Source organism: Orcinus orca, chromosome 8 (genome assembly GCF_937001465.1).
Source record: "Orcinus orca chromosome 8, mOrcOrc1.1, whole genome shotgun sequence".
In the NCBI taxonomy this organism is placed as follows: Eukaryota; Metazoa; Chordata; class Mammalia; order Artiodactyla; family Delphinidae; genus Orcinus; species Orcinus orca.
This window is the reverse complement of record NC_064566.1, coordinates 4,885,216-4,898,021: the sequence shown is the minus strand read 5'-3', so window position 1 is coordinate 4,898,021 and position 12,806 is coordinate 4,885,216. Positions and strand designations below refer to the sequence as shown.

Below are 12,806 nucleotides of genomic sequence, written 5' to 3'. Positions count from 1 at the left end.
TTTGTTGTGGCGCACGGGCTTCACTTTAGTTGAGGCCTGCGGGCTCCAGGGCACACGGGCTCTGTAGTTGCAACGCGTGGGCTTAGTTGCCCTGCGGCATGTGGGATCTTAGTTCCCCGACCAGCGATCGAACCTGCGTCCCCTGCATTGGGAGGTGGATTCTTAACCACTGGACCACCAGGGAAGTCCCTGTAATTCATTTTTATCCTTGCATCCCATTCGCATGGACTCTGTGCTGTAATAACCCTACCCCCTACCCCCATACCCCGGCATGCCATGGAAACCTAGGTTGTGAACACATCCTGAACAGGAGCTTTCTTTGGTTGCACCAAGTTCAGTTGATCTCCTGCCCCCCACGCAGGTGATTTTCTTTGCTGTAGGTATTTTTCCACCTCTTGATTCTCCCCTTTGGTTTTCGGGCACTTGCTGCTTCAAAGACTCGTGCTGTTTTTAAAGAAATGTTGCCCTTCTCCATCGCACTGCCTGGGGGCCTTTACTGCCAGGTGTGGGGCTCAGGATATGCTCTCCCAGAAATGAGACGCATCCAGGATACAGCCTGTCCCTGGGGACATCCAGGGCCCAGCACAGCCCAGCAGGGGGGCCTGCCTACCTGAGATGGACGGCCAGAGAAGGTCCTTCCCAGGAGGCACCATTTAAGTTGAGGCTTAGAGGATTAGGAGGGAGAAGGAACAGTGAGAAGGAAGAGCCTGTGGGCTGCTCTGAGGCAGGAAGCAGTTGGTGTCAGGACTGACCTCACAGGTGTCTGATCTGTGCAGTCACACGGGGCCTCGAGTTCCGAAGGGCCCCGTGCTTGGTTTCGCGCTCTGTTGTTGACTTGAAATGCTTAATAATTGTTGCACAAGGGGCTCTGCATTTTCATCTTGCAGTGGTTCTTGCATGTTAGGGGGCCAGTTCTGCTTTGTGTCTTGGAGAAACTAAGGGAAATCTGGAGATAGTCTAAACATTTCCATGTATCTAACTCTGCTGTTTTGTCCACGTGTGTCTATACATGTCTTGACATTATTGCAGGAGCATTTGCAATGACAAGAGGTATGTATGCTTCAAAAACCTGCGTTTTAGTGCCTGAAGCGGGCACAACTTTGAACCGTGTTTCCCTTGTCGGACATTTCTGTTCTGTTTGTGTTTTTGCAATTTCCGAGTCCTGCTGCCGTGAGAGTGCTGGCTTGGGGCTTCGCCCTGGAGCTAGAAGGATCTGGATCTGGCGTCTGTTGCTGCCATCGATGGGTGCTGTCTGCCCGAACCCTGTGTTGGATCGATTGGTGATGTCTTCTCTGGGAGAGGGAGGGGGATGCAGGCATGGCTGCCATCTCTGCCCACTCCGGGTGTCTGGAGCCAGGCTGCATGTGGACATTTGGGGAAGGAATAGGGATGGACACAACCCCCCAGAAAGGTGGGTCATGCAGTAGTGCCTGCCCCGACGGGGGACCTTGTGCAGCCGCTTCTGTTAAGGGGCCCAGGAGTGGGGTGTGGGCAAAAATGAGGTGTGAACTCTCATAGAAGCCCAGAGTCATGGTCCAGTGAAGTTGCACAGCTGGAGAAGCCTGGAGTTCCAGAAGCAACTTGCCCAGGCTACCCTGGGGTACAGAGAGCTACTGGTCATCTGGCATGGATGGTGCCTGGTGCCTCCCTTCCTTATCTGTGAGATGAGGGTGGGTGCCACGGACCACCCCCTGCCAGGGAAGCTGTGGAGGACCCAGTGCATTAACAGGAGTTGCAAGTGCCTACAAGGTGCCCTGTGAGTAGTGGGTACACAGTATACGGCAGCCATGCCCCCCATTCACACCACTGGCAGCTCATCAGGCCCAAGGGGCTAGGTTTACCTCTGTTGTCCAGGGGTCCTGCCACTCCTGGGGGAGGCCCCATTTCTTTTCCAACCAGAAGAGGCCGAGGCTGTAGGCTCCTTTCGGGTTCCCAGCATCCCAGTAGCTGGAGCCTCTGAGCTCTGGGGACCACTGCCCAGGGTTGAGCCCTTTGAGAGCATTTTGTTCCCTCTGCAGGCATTAACTGCGGGGCGAGGAGGCCTGGGGTGGAGGGCTTCCTGGAGGAGGGGCTGGAAGCTCTGCAGTGGGTGCTGATACCGACACCTACGGCGGGCGGGGGGGGGTGGGTAGAAACTGGGGGATTAGCAGCAAAGCCTGTCCTTCCTGTCGGAAGCTGGTTCCCAGCCTCCTTCAGGAGGACGGCCAGCCCGCAGATTCCCCGGGATTCAGCTCTGCGGCCGCCTTCCCTGGTCTTACCAGAACTGTTTTTGCGCCCCCCGAGCCGTGAAGGACACTTTTACAAATAACCCAGTTGGAGAATGCCAAGTGCGCGGAAGAAAAACGTTTTTGTTGTCATTCCGAGGGGCTCCTGCTTGGGTGAGGGTCTGCACAGAGGCAGGCGCGGGCTGTCTTTACACTGAGCCTGCGTCCTCCTGCTTTTGCTCCAGCTGCCCTGTCTAGGGTGTTAGGTCAAAAGGAGGGAGGAGCTCACAGAGGGACAGAAGCCATGGGGCAGGAGCCTTGCTTTGCATGAGAATGTGACTGCTGGGGTCCTGGTTTTTATAAGACTGGTTCCCACCCCACTTGCTTCCCAGTAATGCACTGGTTGGTTCCGGGGGTCAATGGCGGCTCCTGTACCTTCTGCCCTGGACCTGTTTGAAGTTAAAGGGGTCCGGGGCAGCTGGGGTGGGAAAGGGTAAACAATTTTCTAAATGTTTTCGTTGAAGTCGAGAAGAAACCCACAAGCTTCTCAGAGCATTTCAAGGGTTTGCCCCCAAGATGGCTTTCTGGAAATTCGAGGTGGTTCTCAAACACCTCTCCATATTCTTCAGCCGGGCATGAGTGAGAAAGGGGTCCTGTCCCCGAGGGCCTTTCTGTCTGTTTGGACGACAGAGCGAGTCAGAGACGGTTCTGTGAGCGAGGACCTAATGGGGCCTCGGGCCTCAGATGTCACAAAAAGTGACGGCTCCGTGGCAAACTGGGGGCTTTAGGACACGGGTCTCTCACCCTCCGGCTTCTATTCCTTGCCACAAAATATCATGTTAAAGGACAATGTTTGATTAAAAGGCCCAATCCTATCACCTGAGCGCGGTAGCCGCTTTCCTTTCCTCAGGCGGCCTTCTGAGCTGCCAGGCTTCTTCGGCGATGCAGTTCTGCATCCTGGTGGACATAAATTACACGTGGAATGTGGGTTTTGAGTGCTGACGACGTGCAGGGTATCAGATGCGAACGCTGCCTGGAGACAGTGGCTGGTAACACGAGGGTAATGGGAAGAAAATGAGACACTAAATCCTACTGAATGTCACCAGCAGAGCTCTGAGGACCTGGTGCAGACACCTCGCCAGCCGGAAGAGAGCGGTGCCCATGGAGGGCCGCCAGGGTCTTCTGAGGCCCGGTGTGTCCGGTGGGAGGATGGAATTCCGGGGCTGGCCGAGGAGGCCCTGGGATCACTTGGGGATCTCTTCTTGGCTTTGGAATTGGTGAGGTCCAGTGTGCTGGGGGGGTGGTGGTGAAGAGCCCAGGCCACACAGTGGGGGCTCAGGAACTGGCCCTGGGCTAGAGGAAAGGCCTTCGGGAAAGACAGAAATGGACAAAGCCCGCGCAGGTGTGACTTCCATCCAGAAGGGGCTGTGTCAGAGGCAACAGATATAACATGGCTTTGGTCTGCGGTTGAGAGCCTGCCAAAGATTTTTGGGGTGAAAAGGAAATTCCGTCTCAGGCAAACCCAGAATTGAAGAGTGATTTTCAATCACGTGATGGCTTTCTATGTCCAGTCTTCCTTTTACGATACCTTAACTCACGTCCAGGCTGTGTGATCTTGGGAAATTGACTCAGCCTCTCTGTGCTTCTGTCTCCTCAGATGTAAAAAGGGATGATCGTAGTACCCGATTCATGGGGTTGTTGAGAGGAAGGCCTGGATGCCCCACAAATATGAACTGTGCTTGAATTTGAACTTGAACTAGGAGCCAGGCAGGCAAGATGGCAGGAGAGCAGTTCTTCCCTGGACATTTGGAACCAGAAGTGGACGTGGAGGCCAGCTGGTGCTGAGAGGAGCTGGGAGGGGGCGTGGGGTTTGGGGAGCCCTCCTCACACAGCCGGTGAGGGCGCCGGGCACGTGGCTCTCCTTTCTGTGGGATGCAGGCCGGCGTCGGGCTGGAGGGTTTCTGGGTTGGGGGGGGCAGGGACCTGGCTGTGTTGGAATTGCTCAGCCCCTTATGTCACATCCAGGTTCCCCGGCCCCAGCAAATCAGTCTCCACGACAAGGGATAGGGCATGGGAGGTGGAGAGCTGCCTCTGCACTGGACACGAGCCCCAGGCAGCCGCTGGGCAGCGGGTCGGGCCACCCGCACAGCCGGAAACACCTCAGGATTTGAAGCCAGGGCGTGACTTGTGGATTCTTGGGGCTCTCATCCCAGGCGTCTGACCTTTTATGCTTCGTGGAGCTGAAGGCGAAGAAGTTTTTGTGACATGTGTGAATCCCATCTTTTCCTGATTTTGAGCAAATGAGAGCCAGCCCTGTGTAGGGGTCATTGCCTTCCCCAAGGAAGGAACTGAGATGGGGTGATGCTCGGACCCCAGAGAATGGGGGCCTGCGACATCCCAGGGACATGTAGGGGTCCCCCGAGAAGCAGAGGATGCAGTGGGGGCGGAATCGCTCGCTGCTGGACGCCGGCAGAGCGGGGAGTCCGTCAGCCCTCCGAGCTGCAGTTTCCTCGCCTGTGACCTGGGGAGATCAGAGGACCTCCCCCTGCTCCAGGTGCGGGGGTGGGGGGGCGGAACACTCAGGATGGGAGACTCGGGACTCCCTGCCTTTGGCCTGAGGGGCGTCTCATGTCCCACGGCCCTGCGGGTTGGGTAACACCCACTGGCTCTGGGGTGCCGTGTCTCAGGTCCCCAGGGAGGGTCCTGTAGGTTCTGAGACTGGGAAGGATGTCACAGCAAGTGGCCCCTCCTCAGCTCTGGCTCTGCTGGGGGCTGGGTGAGACCTGGGGGCCCGGGTGACTCTTGTCCCCCAGGCGCGAGCGGGCCAGGAGCCCATCCTGGGCCAGGCCGTGCGCCCGCACGCCCTCCAGCCTGAAGCACGGGCCTCCCCGCACCCTCCCTCGCAGCTGCACAGACGGAGGTGCCCAGCTGGCTTTGGTTTTCCCCATGTTTTTCCAATTATGTGGAATGGGCTAAAAACGGCAGCAGCGGGGCCTTCTTTGGGAGTTGCCACCACGTCCGAGGGAGACTCCTGCTGCCCTTGGGCTGGACCTCTGTGGGACCTGCCCTGCTGTTTTGACTTTTGTCCCTGTGTGTTCCTCGTGCCCGGAGGCTTCTGGGCCGTGCGCCCCCCTCCTCCGGGCCTGAGCAACCTGGGCGAGTGACCCGTGGGCCCGTGTCCAGGGCGTGTGGCTTCACCGCCTGGGGGTGGCCAGGCTGTGCTGGGGCGTCATTCTCTCCCCCCGCCCCGGCCTTTCCAGATGAGGCTGCCGTCAGGGCAGGGCGGGAGTTGGGGGCCTGGTGATTTGCAGTCCGCCTGCCGCACCTTGCCAAGAAGGAGTTTTAACAGATGTTCTCGGGGACAGGAAACAAAAAGACGGCGGGGATGTGGCCGGCAGAGGCAGCGGGAGGAACAGAGGCGTCCACTGTCGGGTCTGACGGGCAGACTGACAACTGGGCCCCTCACATCCATCCGTCTGTCCGGGAGGATTAGCCGAGGCTCAGGGCCAAGGAATAAGGGGTGCGTTTGTTCCCAGTCTGGCTGTCTTGTCACTTATCAGGGAAGTAGGTCGAAGGGAAAAGAAAAGAGGCCCTTGTGGCTGAGGCCGCCGCCGCCCGGGCTGTGATTGGCGTCGGCTCTGCAAACAGAAGGCAGCTGCTGCTCTCAGCCATGGACCGTGAATTTTTAACAGCAAGAAAATCAGATTGCACAGTCCCAGGAAATTGTGTAACAAGCCCAAGCACTAACTTTTTTTTTTGTAAGAAATTGAGGTATAACTTGCGGACAATAAAGTGCACAGATTCTAAGCGTACGTTTTGATGAGCTTTGACAGTTGTATACATCAGCCTAACCACCACCCCTCGACAGATACAGAATGTTTCCACCACCCAGAAAATTCCCTGGTGCCCTCGGCAGCTCCCCCCGCCCCACGGAGGCAGCCGCTGTCCTGACTTCTATCACCGCGGATTAGTTTTGCCTGTTCCGGAGCGTCACAGAAATGGAGCCACACAGCATGTGTTCTTTTGTGTCTGAGTCTGAAGACTAACTTTTAAACCTAATAAAAGAGGAGAGGGGAGCATGTCATATTCTTAGAAAGAGAAAAGTGTCATCGTGGGGCTGGGGCCCAAGGCAGACGGCGCCTCCTGGGTGTGTCAGCTGTACGGATGCCCGTGTCCACTGGCCGCAGAGTTAGACTGCGGTCACCCCCCTCCCCTACTAGCCCCGTCCCTCCTAGCCTGTCCGACATGCCCCTTGCTTCTGCAGCTGAGCCCAGCTCCAACCTGGCCCTAGACTGACCCCGGAGCTGAGACGGCTCCCCTCAGCTTTGGAGACAAGTTCTGGGCTCTCAGGGTCCAGGCCCTGGTAGAACCCCCCAGCTCCCAGGCTGCCCTTCCTGGCCATGTGCCCCTCGTGCCCTCTCTGGCTTTGGTGACAGCTGCAGATTCCCTGTGTGGGTACCACTGACTGTGCCCTTGGGCCTGGGACGACTCTCCAATTCCATGTGCCCTGGGGGCGGTGACCAGAGGCCCCGGGTCTGCTGGGCTGACCCCTGGGGCTCCTTCAGGCCTCTATTCAGACGCTTCCAGCCCCCCGAGAGGTGTGTCAGGCTCTGTTCCCACCTCCACGAGGAGGGAGGGATGCTGGCTTCCCGTGGGCCCCGCCAGGCCCGGGGAGAGAGCTGGGAAGTCGGCTAGCTGCCTTCAAGAGCTTTTGCTGTGCAAGAGCTGAGGTTCTTTGGTTGTCCTGGGACCGGGAACGACTCTGGCGACTGTGCCAATAGGGGCCTCCCCGTGTCCCTTCCCGGCCACCCCCAGGGACAGGCTTGGGTGGGAGTCGAGACATCTGAGTCTGTCCCGGATCCCGCAGCATGTGGCTGTGACCCTGATGAAATGCAGGATTTTCGTGCCTCGTCGACCTGGGAGTTATCGGACAAGATCGCATCTCTGAAAGTGCCTTATAAGCTGTCAAGTGCAGGGCGCTTGAGTTGGGTTCAACCGTGTAAACCACTGATGCTTGACCACCTCTGAGCTAGAGAGGTGGCATTTTCACATGACTCAGCCCACTCTCTGATTTTGGCCTCCACTGCTGGGCAGGGTGGGCAAGCCCAGTAATAACGTTTCTGTGCTCATTGGTGCTCCTGGGGGCTGGCGGGGGGAGGGTGGCGCTGTGTGAGGGAGGGTCTGTGGCTAGCCTGCTTCATAGCCAAGGACAGGCAGAGCTCGCTCAAGGCCATGGAAGAAGGGACAGAGATGGGACCTGAAGCCGGGCAGCCTGGCTCAGGGTCTGCCCCAGCCCCTGCCCTGCACCGCCTGGGCCCCGGGGGCGTCCACATGTGGTGCACCAAGGCCGTCTGTGGGACACCTCTGGTCTGCCCTCCGTGTGGACCAGCAAGGCCCCCTGTGTGGGCTTTTTAAAGAACTGAGCCACCTGCCTGAAGAGGTGGGACGCAGACTTCCTCATGCAAGCCACCAGCTGTCTGACAGCCCTCAGCCCGCACTCCTGCCTTTCGGGGGACCAGGCTGCCCACTTCTCATTTGTCCAGCCGGCCACACTTCGTTCAAACGTGTCTCTCTCTCTCCCCACCCCCATGGGTACCTGGGTGTGTGTTCAGTGCCGCTGGGAGGGGACGTGCTCTGGGGCGGTGGCCTCGAGCTCCGGGGCTCACCCGCTTTGTCATGGGACCTCCCAGCCTCGCTGGGGACCTTATCCACACCCGAGTCCTACCTGTGAGGACACAGGCCAGCTTACTCGCTCAGGGTCGCTCAGTGAGGCAGGCCTCTGGGGGTCACAGGGCTGGCGCTAACCTGGCTGCTATCCAGCCACCCCTGGATGCAGGGCAGGGGTGACACCGTGCACACAGCCCCAGCTCCAGGCTGGGGTGCCTGTCTGGCTGGTGGTTCCCAGGGGCTGCAGCCTCCCCGAGTGCTGGCCTGGAGGCCGGGGGTGGGCCGTGCGGGGGGACAGCTGCTCGGGCCTCGGGTTTCCAGCGGAGCCGGTGCCCGGCCTGGCCACTTCCTCTGCGCCTTGTGACCCTGCGGCCGCTCGGCGCGGTTTCCTGGGCCTGGGTGCCAGCTTGTGGTCTCAGTGTTTGTCCAACCACTTACGCCCGGGGGGCAGTGGAGAAAATCAATTGCTAAAATACAAAAAGAAACCAGCTGCCTGCCGGCTGTGAAGCTGTTTATGGCCTTAGAAACTGCAGCGTGGAGGGCGGCCTGTGCTGGGCCTGGCTCTGCCCTTGTGGCAGGAGGAAGCTTCTGGGGTTGGTGCGGCCTTGGGGGGACCTTGGGGCGTGAGACTCTGTGTGTGGGGGGCTGGTCCTTCCCGCCGGGGGCCGTGACCTTGGACCTGCAGTTGGTTCAGCGGGGGGTGGAGGTGATGTCCACCCTGCCCGCTGGGTTGGAGGGCGGGGAGGTCAAGGGCCCTGCCTCTTTCATCGGCGTTAATTTGGTCAGTCTATTGCCTGGGATGCGCTGTTACTTTGCCCTTTAGTGAAAAATCCCTTTCCCCACGTTGGGGCTTGGAGGGGCTTAACCGTGATGCCGTTTCAGGTAGGTTCCCACACTGGGCGACTGCCAGCAGTGTCCTGCTGGGCTGTCTGGGGGTCTGTGGGTGCTTCTGCCCCATCCTTTCCTTCTCCTGTTGTTCTGCACCCCCAAACAGCTCAGAACCTGGAGGTCGAATAGATCGCACCCCGTCCCCCCAACCCCAGGCTGTGGCAATTTAATGGAGGGCTAGGGCGCTTCTCCCACCCCCCCACAGGTGGCCTAGTGAGAAAGACCCGGTGGGTCCCCGGAGTCCAGACCCACCTCCCCACCTAGACCGTGCGATCCTCTAAGGACGAATGCGTGCACCCCTCTTTTAAAGCCTTGGTTTTTTCTTGTTACAAAGTAACATTTGTGTTCACTGTAGGAAGGAAGACATCCAGAAAAATACTGGAGAAAATAAGATAGCCACCCAGAGATAGCCGCTGTTAACGTCTTGAGGTGTTTCCTGGCCTTTCTCCACGCGCACATTCACAGCTCTCTGCGTGATTTGTATTGTAGGTGCAGCATCACGGCTGACTTTCCTGCTTGTCATGTCACGAGCTTTTCCTGCCTCTGCCCTTCTCCAGAGTGTGCTGTCTGGGGTGTGTAACGGCTGACCTGGACCCCCAGTCCCTTCATTTATGTAATGCTTTCCTTCTGTGGGATCTTTAGATCGCTTACAGGTTCTTTCCCTCGGGTGTGTGGGTTTCGCTGTTTTCACCAAGCCTCAATGACCCTCTGTGACCAGGAATCCATGTGCATTTCTAGCTGCTGCTTTGGGCTGGCTTCTCAGAGGGGAAGTTGCCGGGTCAGAGGGTCCCTGAGCCACATTGCCATCCAGGAAACGTGTGCCCGGGACAGTCCCCTGGGAGGTTGGGGGGACGTGCTACCCCCCCCCCCCAACAGAGCGTTAACCCGTCTTGCAACCGAGCTGGTAGCCACTGGCCTCCTGCTTCTACTTGCAAATTACGGAGAAGTTGCCCATTCTTCATGTTTATTGGTTGTGTTTTTTTTCTTCTGTTAATTTGTGTTTATGGTCTTTGCCTGTTTATTGTTGGGGTCTGGGTAGTTTTCTTGTTGATTTATATGCCTTTTACCTTTCTTTAAAATACTTAACAGACTTTGTTTTTTAGAGTAGTTTTCGGTTTACAGGACAGTGGAGTGGAGAGCACTGAGAGCCCCTCTGTACCTGCTCTCCCTCCTGACGCAGTTTCCCTTAGTATTAGAATTGATTTCTAATATTGTAAGTCACACGTATTTCCCATGCAGGGGTTGACACACCGCCACCCACAGGCCAGATTGCTTGCTGCCTGTTTTGGGGCAGCCGCGGGCTAAGTTTCGTTCTTACATTTTTACATGGTTGAAAGAACATCACGAGAAGAGTGTTTTGTGACCTGGGAAAATGAGAGGACCTTCAGATGTCAGTGTCCACGGAGGACATTTTCTTTGCACACCTTTGCTGACCCGTCGTCTGTGGCAGCTTTCAAGCGGCCGCGGTGGAGCCGAGGGGTTGAGAGAAGTGGCCGTGGCCTCGCAGAGCCGGGAGCGTCTGCCACCTGACCCTTGACAGAAAGCACACAGACCCCTGCTGGAGACCGGAAGGCCGGCTGGAATGGTCCAGAGATAGCACTGCGGGTGTTCACCTGGGTTTCCTGCTGGCCTCTGTTCCAGGTGGCTCTCTGTGTGTCTTGTGGCTGGGCTCCTGCTACAAGCACGAGCTTCCATTTGCACGAGGCTTCCTTGCAGACAGCGGTGAGCTCAGAGCTGCCCCGGCATCCTGCGGGCAGAAGGTATTCAGGGAAGAGTCGTGGCCTGCGGGACCACTCAAACCCTCGGGGGGCACCCAGCCTCCGAACTCAGACCAGACCCCCACGGGGAGGGGGTGGTCGACGGTCAGCCCCACTCCTGCCCACAGGGCTGCAGAGCGGCCCCTGCGCCCTCCGGCCTCCACGCTGCTGCCCATGCCAACCCTTCTGTCTGGAGTTCCTGCCCTTGAACCCATCCTTCTATGGAGACTGTCCCCTTACCCTCTGTTCCGCACTTGTTGGGAGCTGAATCGTGCGTGTGTCCCCCCCACCCCCGCCGAATACACACAGTGAAATCCCCACCCCGGAGCCTGTGGATGTGACCTAACTTGGAAGTAGCGTCTTTGCAGTTGTAACCAAGTTAAGATGAGGTCATGCTGGATTGGGATGGGCCCTAAACCCAGTGACTGGTCATCTTATAAGAGGGAGATTTAGACACAGACACACAGGGGAGGAGGTCACGTAAAGATGGAGGCAGAGATTGGAGGGATCCAGCCACAAACCAGGGAACATCAGGGATCGCTGGCAACCATCAGAAGCCGGGAGGAGCGAGGAAGGATGCTCCCCAGAGCCTTCCACGAGAGCGCGGCCCTGCCAGCACCTTGGGTTTTGACTTCTACCTCCAGGACTGTGAGAGAATCAGTCTCTGCTGATCCGAGCCACCCGGTTGGTGGGGATGTTACAGCAGCCCTTCTCTGTGTCCCCTCGTTTGCGCGATCCCGGGCCTGGCACAGGGACGGTGCCCCAGAACGGACGGTGGCTTGGTCTGAATGGATGTTGGCAGGGAGGGAGGCCGTTGAGCTGGACGTGTCCGTGGCATTGGGCCCTCTGTCCAGTCTGCTTTTCTGTTTTGAGGCGAACATACTGCCAGGAAGGCAGTGCCCTGGCCTGGCCTGTGCCCCGTGCCCTGCGCTTGGCTCCGAGGCACGGATGCCCCCACTCTTTCCTGCCTGCGTGCAGGGGGGGGGGGCAGAGGTCAGGAGCCTGCCCAGACGAGGCTCCAGGGACCTCTGCGCAGCCAGGAGGGAAGGTTTCACTTTCTCTGGCAGCTCTGTGGGGCAGGCTGTTTGTTTAAACAACCCCAGAGGAAACCATTTGGCCAAACTGTTAGTTTCTAAACAGTTTACTTCCCTGGTGTTTAAACGAACTCCTCCCCAGGCTCTGTGTCTGGTCCCAGGGAGGGGGTTGGCCTCTCTTCTTCCGGGCCCGGCACAGCGCCCTGCGCCCACCCCAGGGGGCCCGAAGCAGGCTGCTGCTCACACCTCCCTACAAACGACCCTGGAGGTTGCCCTGATGAGCATCTGTCAAGGAAGGGGCCCAGGCCCGTGGTCCTCTCTTCACAACTGCCCCCGCTGGCCTGGCCCTGGATGGCGTGCCCCACGCCTCTGTGCTGGGCACCGCCTGCTCAGACCTTCAGGCAAACGGGCCGGGCCACCACTCTTTCCTGGGGGTCCCGTTCTCTGCATTTTTCTCGGCAAAACTCAAGTAAAAACCTCAAAGGCTCTGCAGCCCAAGGGTGTCGGAGACACCTCCCCCGCCCCAGCCTTGGAGTCAATTAACACCTACAGATTTATCCCAGAGTTTAATTACTGCCTCAGCCACAGAGACTTAATCCTGAGGAATGCTGGAAATGGGGTTCCCTGATGGCGGGGTGTGCTTGAGGCTTTGTACTGACCTGGTTACCAGAGGGCTGGCGCCAGGCACACTTCGCCCCTGGTGGCTCTGTGCCCACGGGGACAGGCTGCTGGAATCTGCTGCATGGTCACAGCCACATGGAGCCCAGAGGCTCTTGCAGCTGGAGGCCAGTCTCCCGCCACCAGTCTCAGCCGGCCCCCTTCACAGGTGCCCGTGACCCCAGCTTTCCTTCCCAGCACTGATTCGTTAATGGTCTTGCTCACTGAAGGTCTCTGCCTTGTGACCCCAGGAGCACCGTGGGGGCAATTCCCGCATCTTTTGTGTCCACCCCGAGCCCCAGCACCTGGTCCGGGACCTGGCCTAGTGTAGCTGCCCACAAAGAGACCGGGGGGGGGGTGAGCGAGCCTGCTGGGCCAGCACATCGATCTTGGGCTTCCTGCGGGTACCAGCTCCGGGGATTGAAGTGTTTCGTGGTACCTTGCTGCCGTGTGTCCTTGGGCGGGGAGCTTAACCTCTCTCTGCATCGGGTTCCTCCTCAGGAAAATGGGGCGTGATCACACCTCAGAGATTGGTGTGAGGACTGTGCTATTTCAGGTGATTGTGTCTGGAGGATCATGGGAACAGGGACGGGTGAAAC

General features: G+C 58.3%; 1 protein-coding gene across 13 annotated transcripts in view; it reads left to right on the top strand.

The window, feature by feature from the left end:
* LRP5 (LDL receptor related protein 5) overlaps window positions 1-12,806 on the top strand; it is a 109,153-nt gene that overhangs the window by 41,193 nt on the left and 55,154 nt on the right. The gene's annotated exons all lie outside the window — the stretch shown is intronic.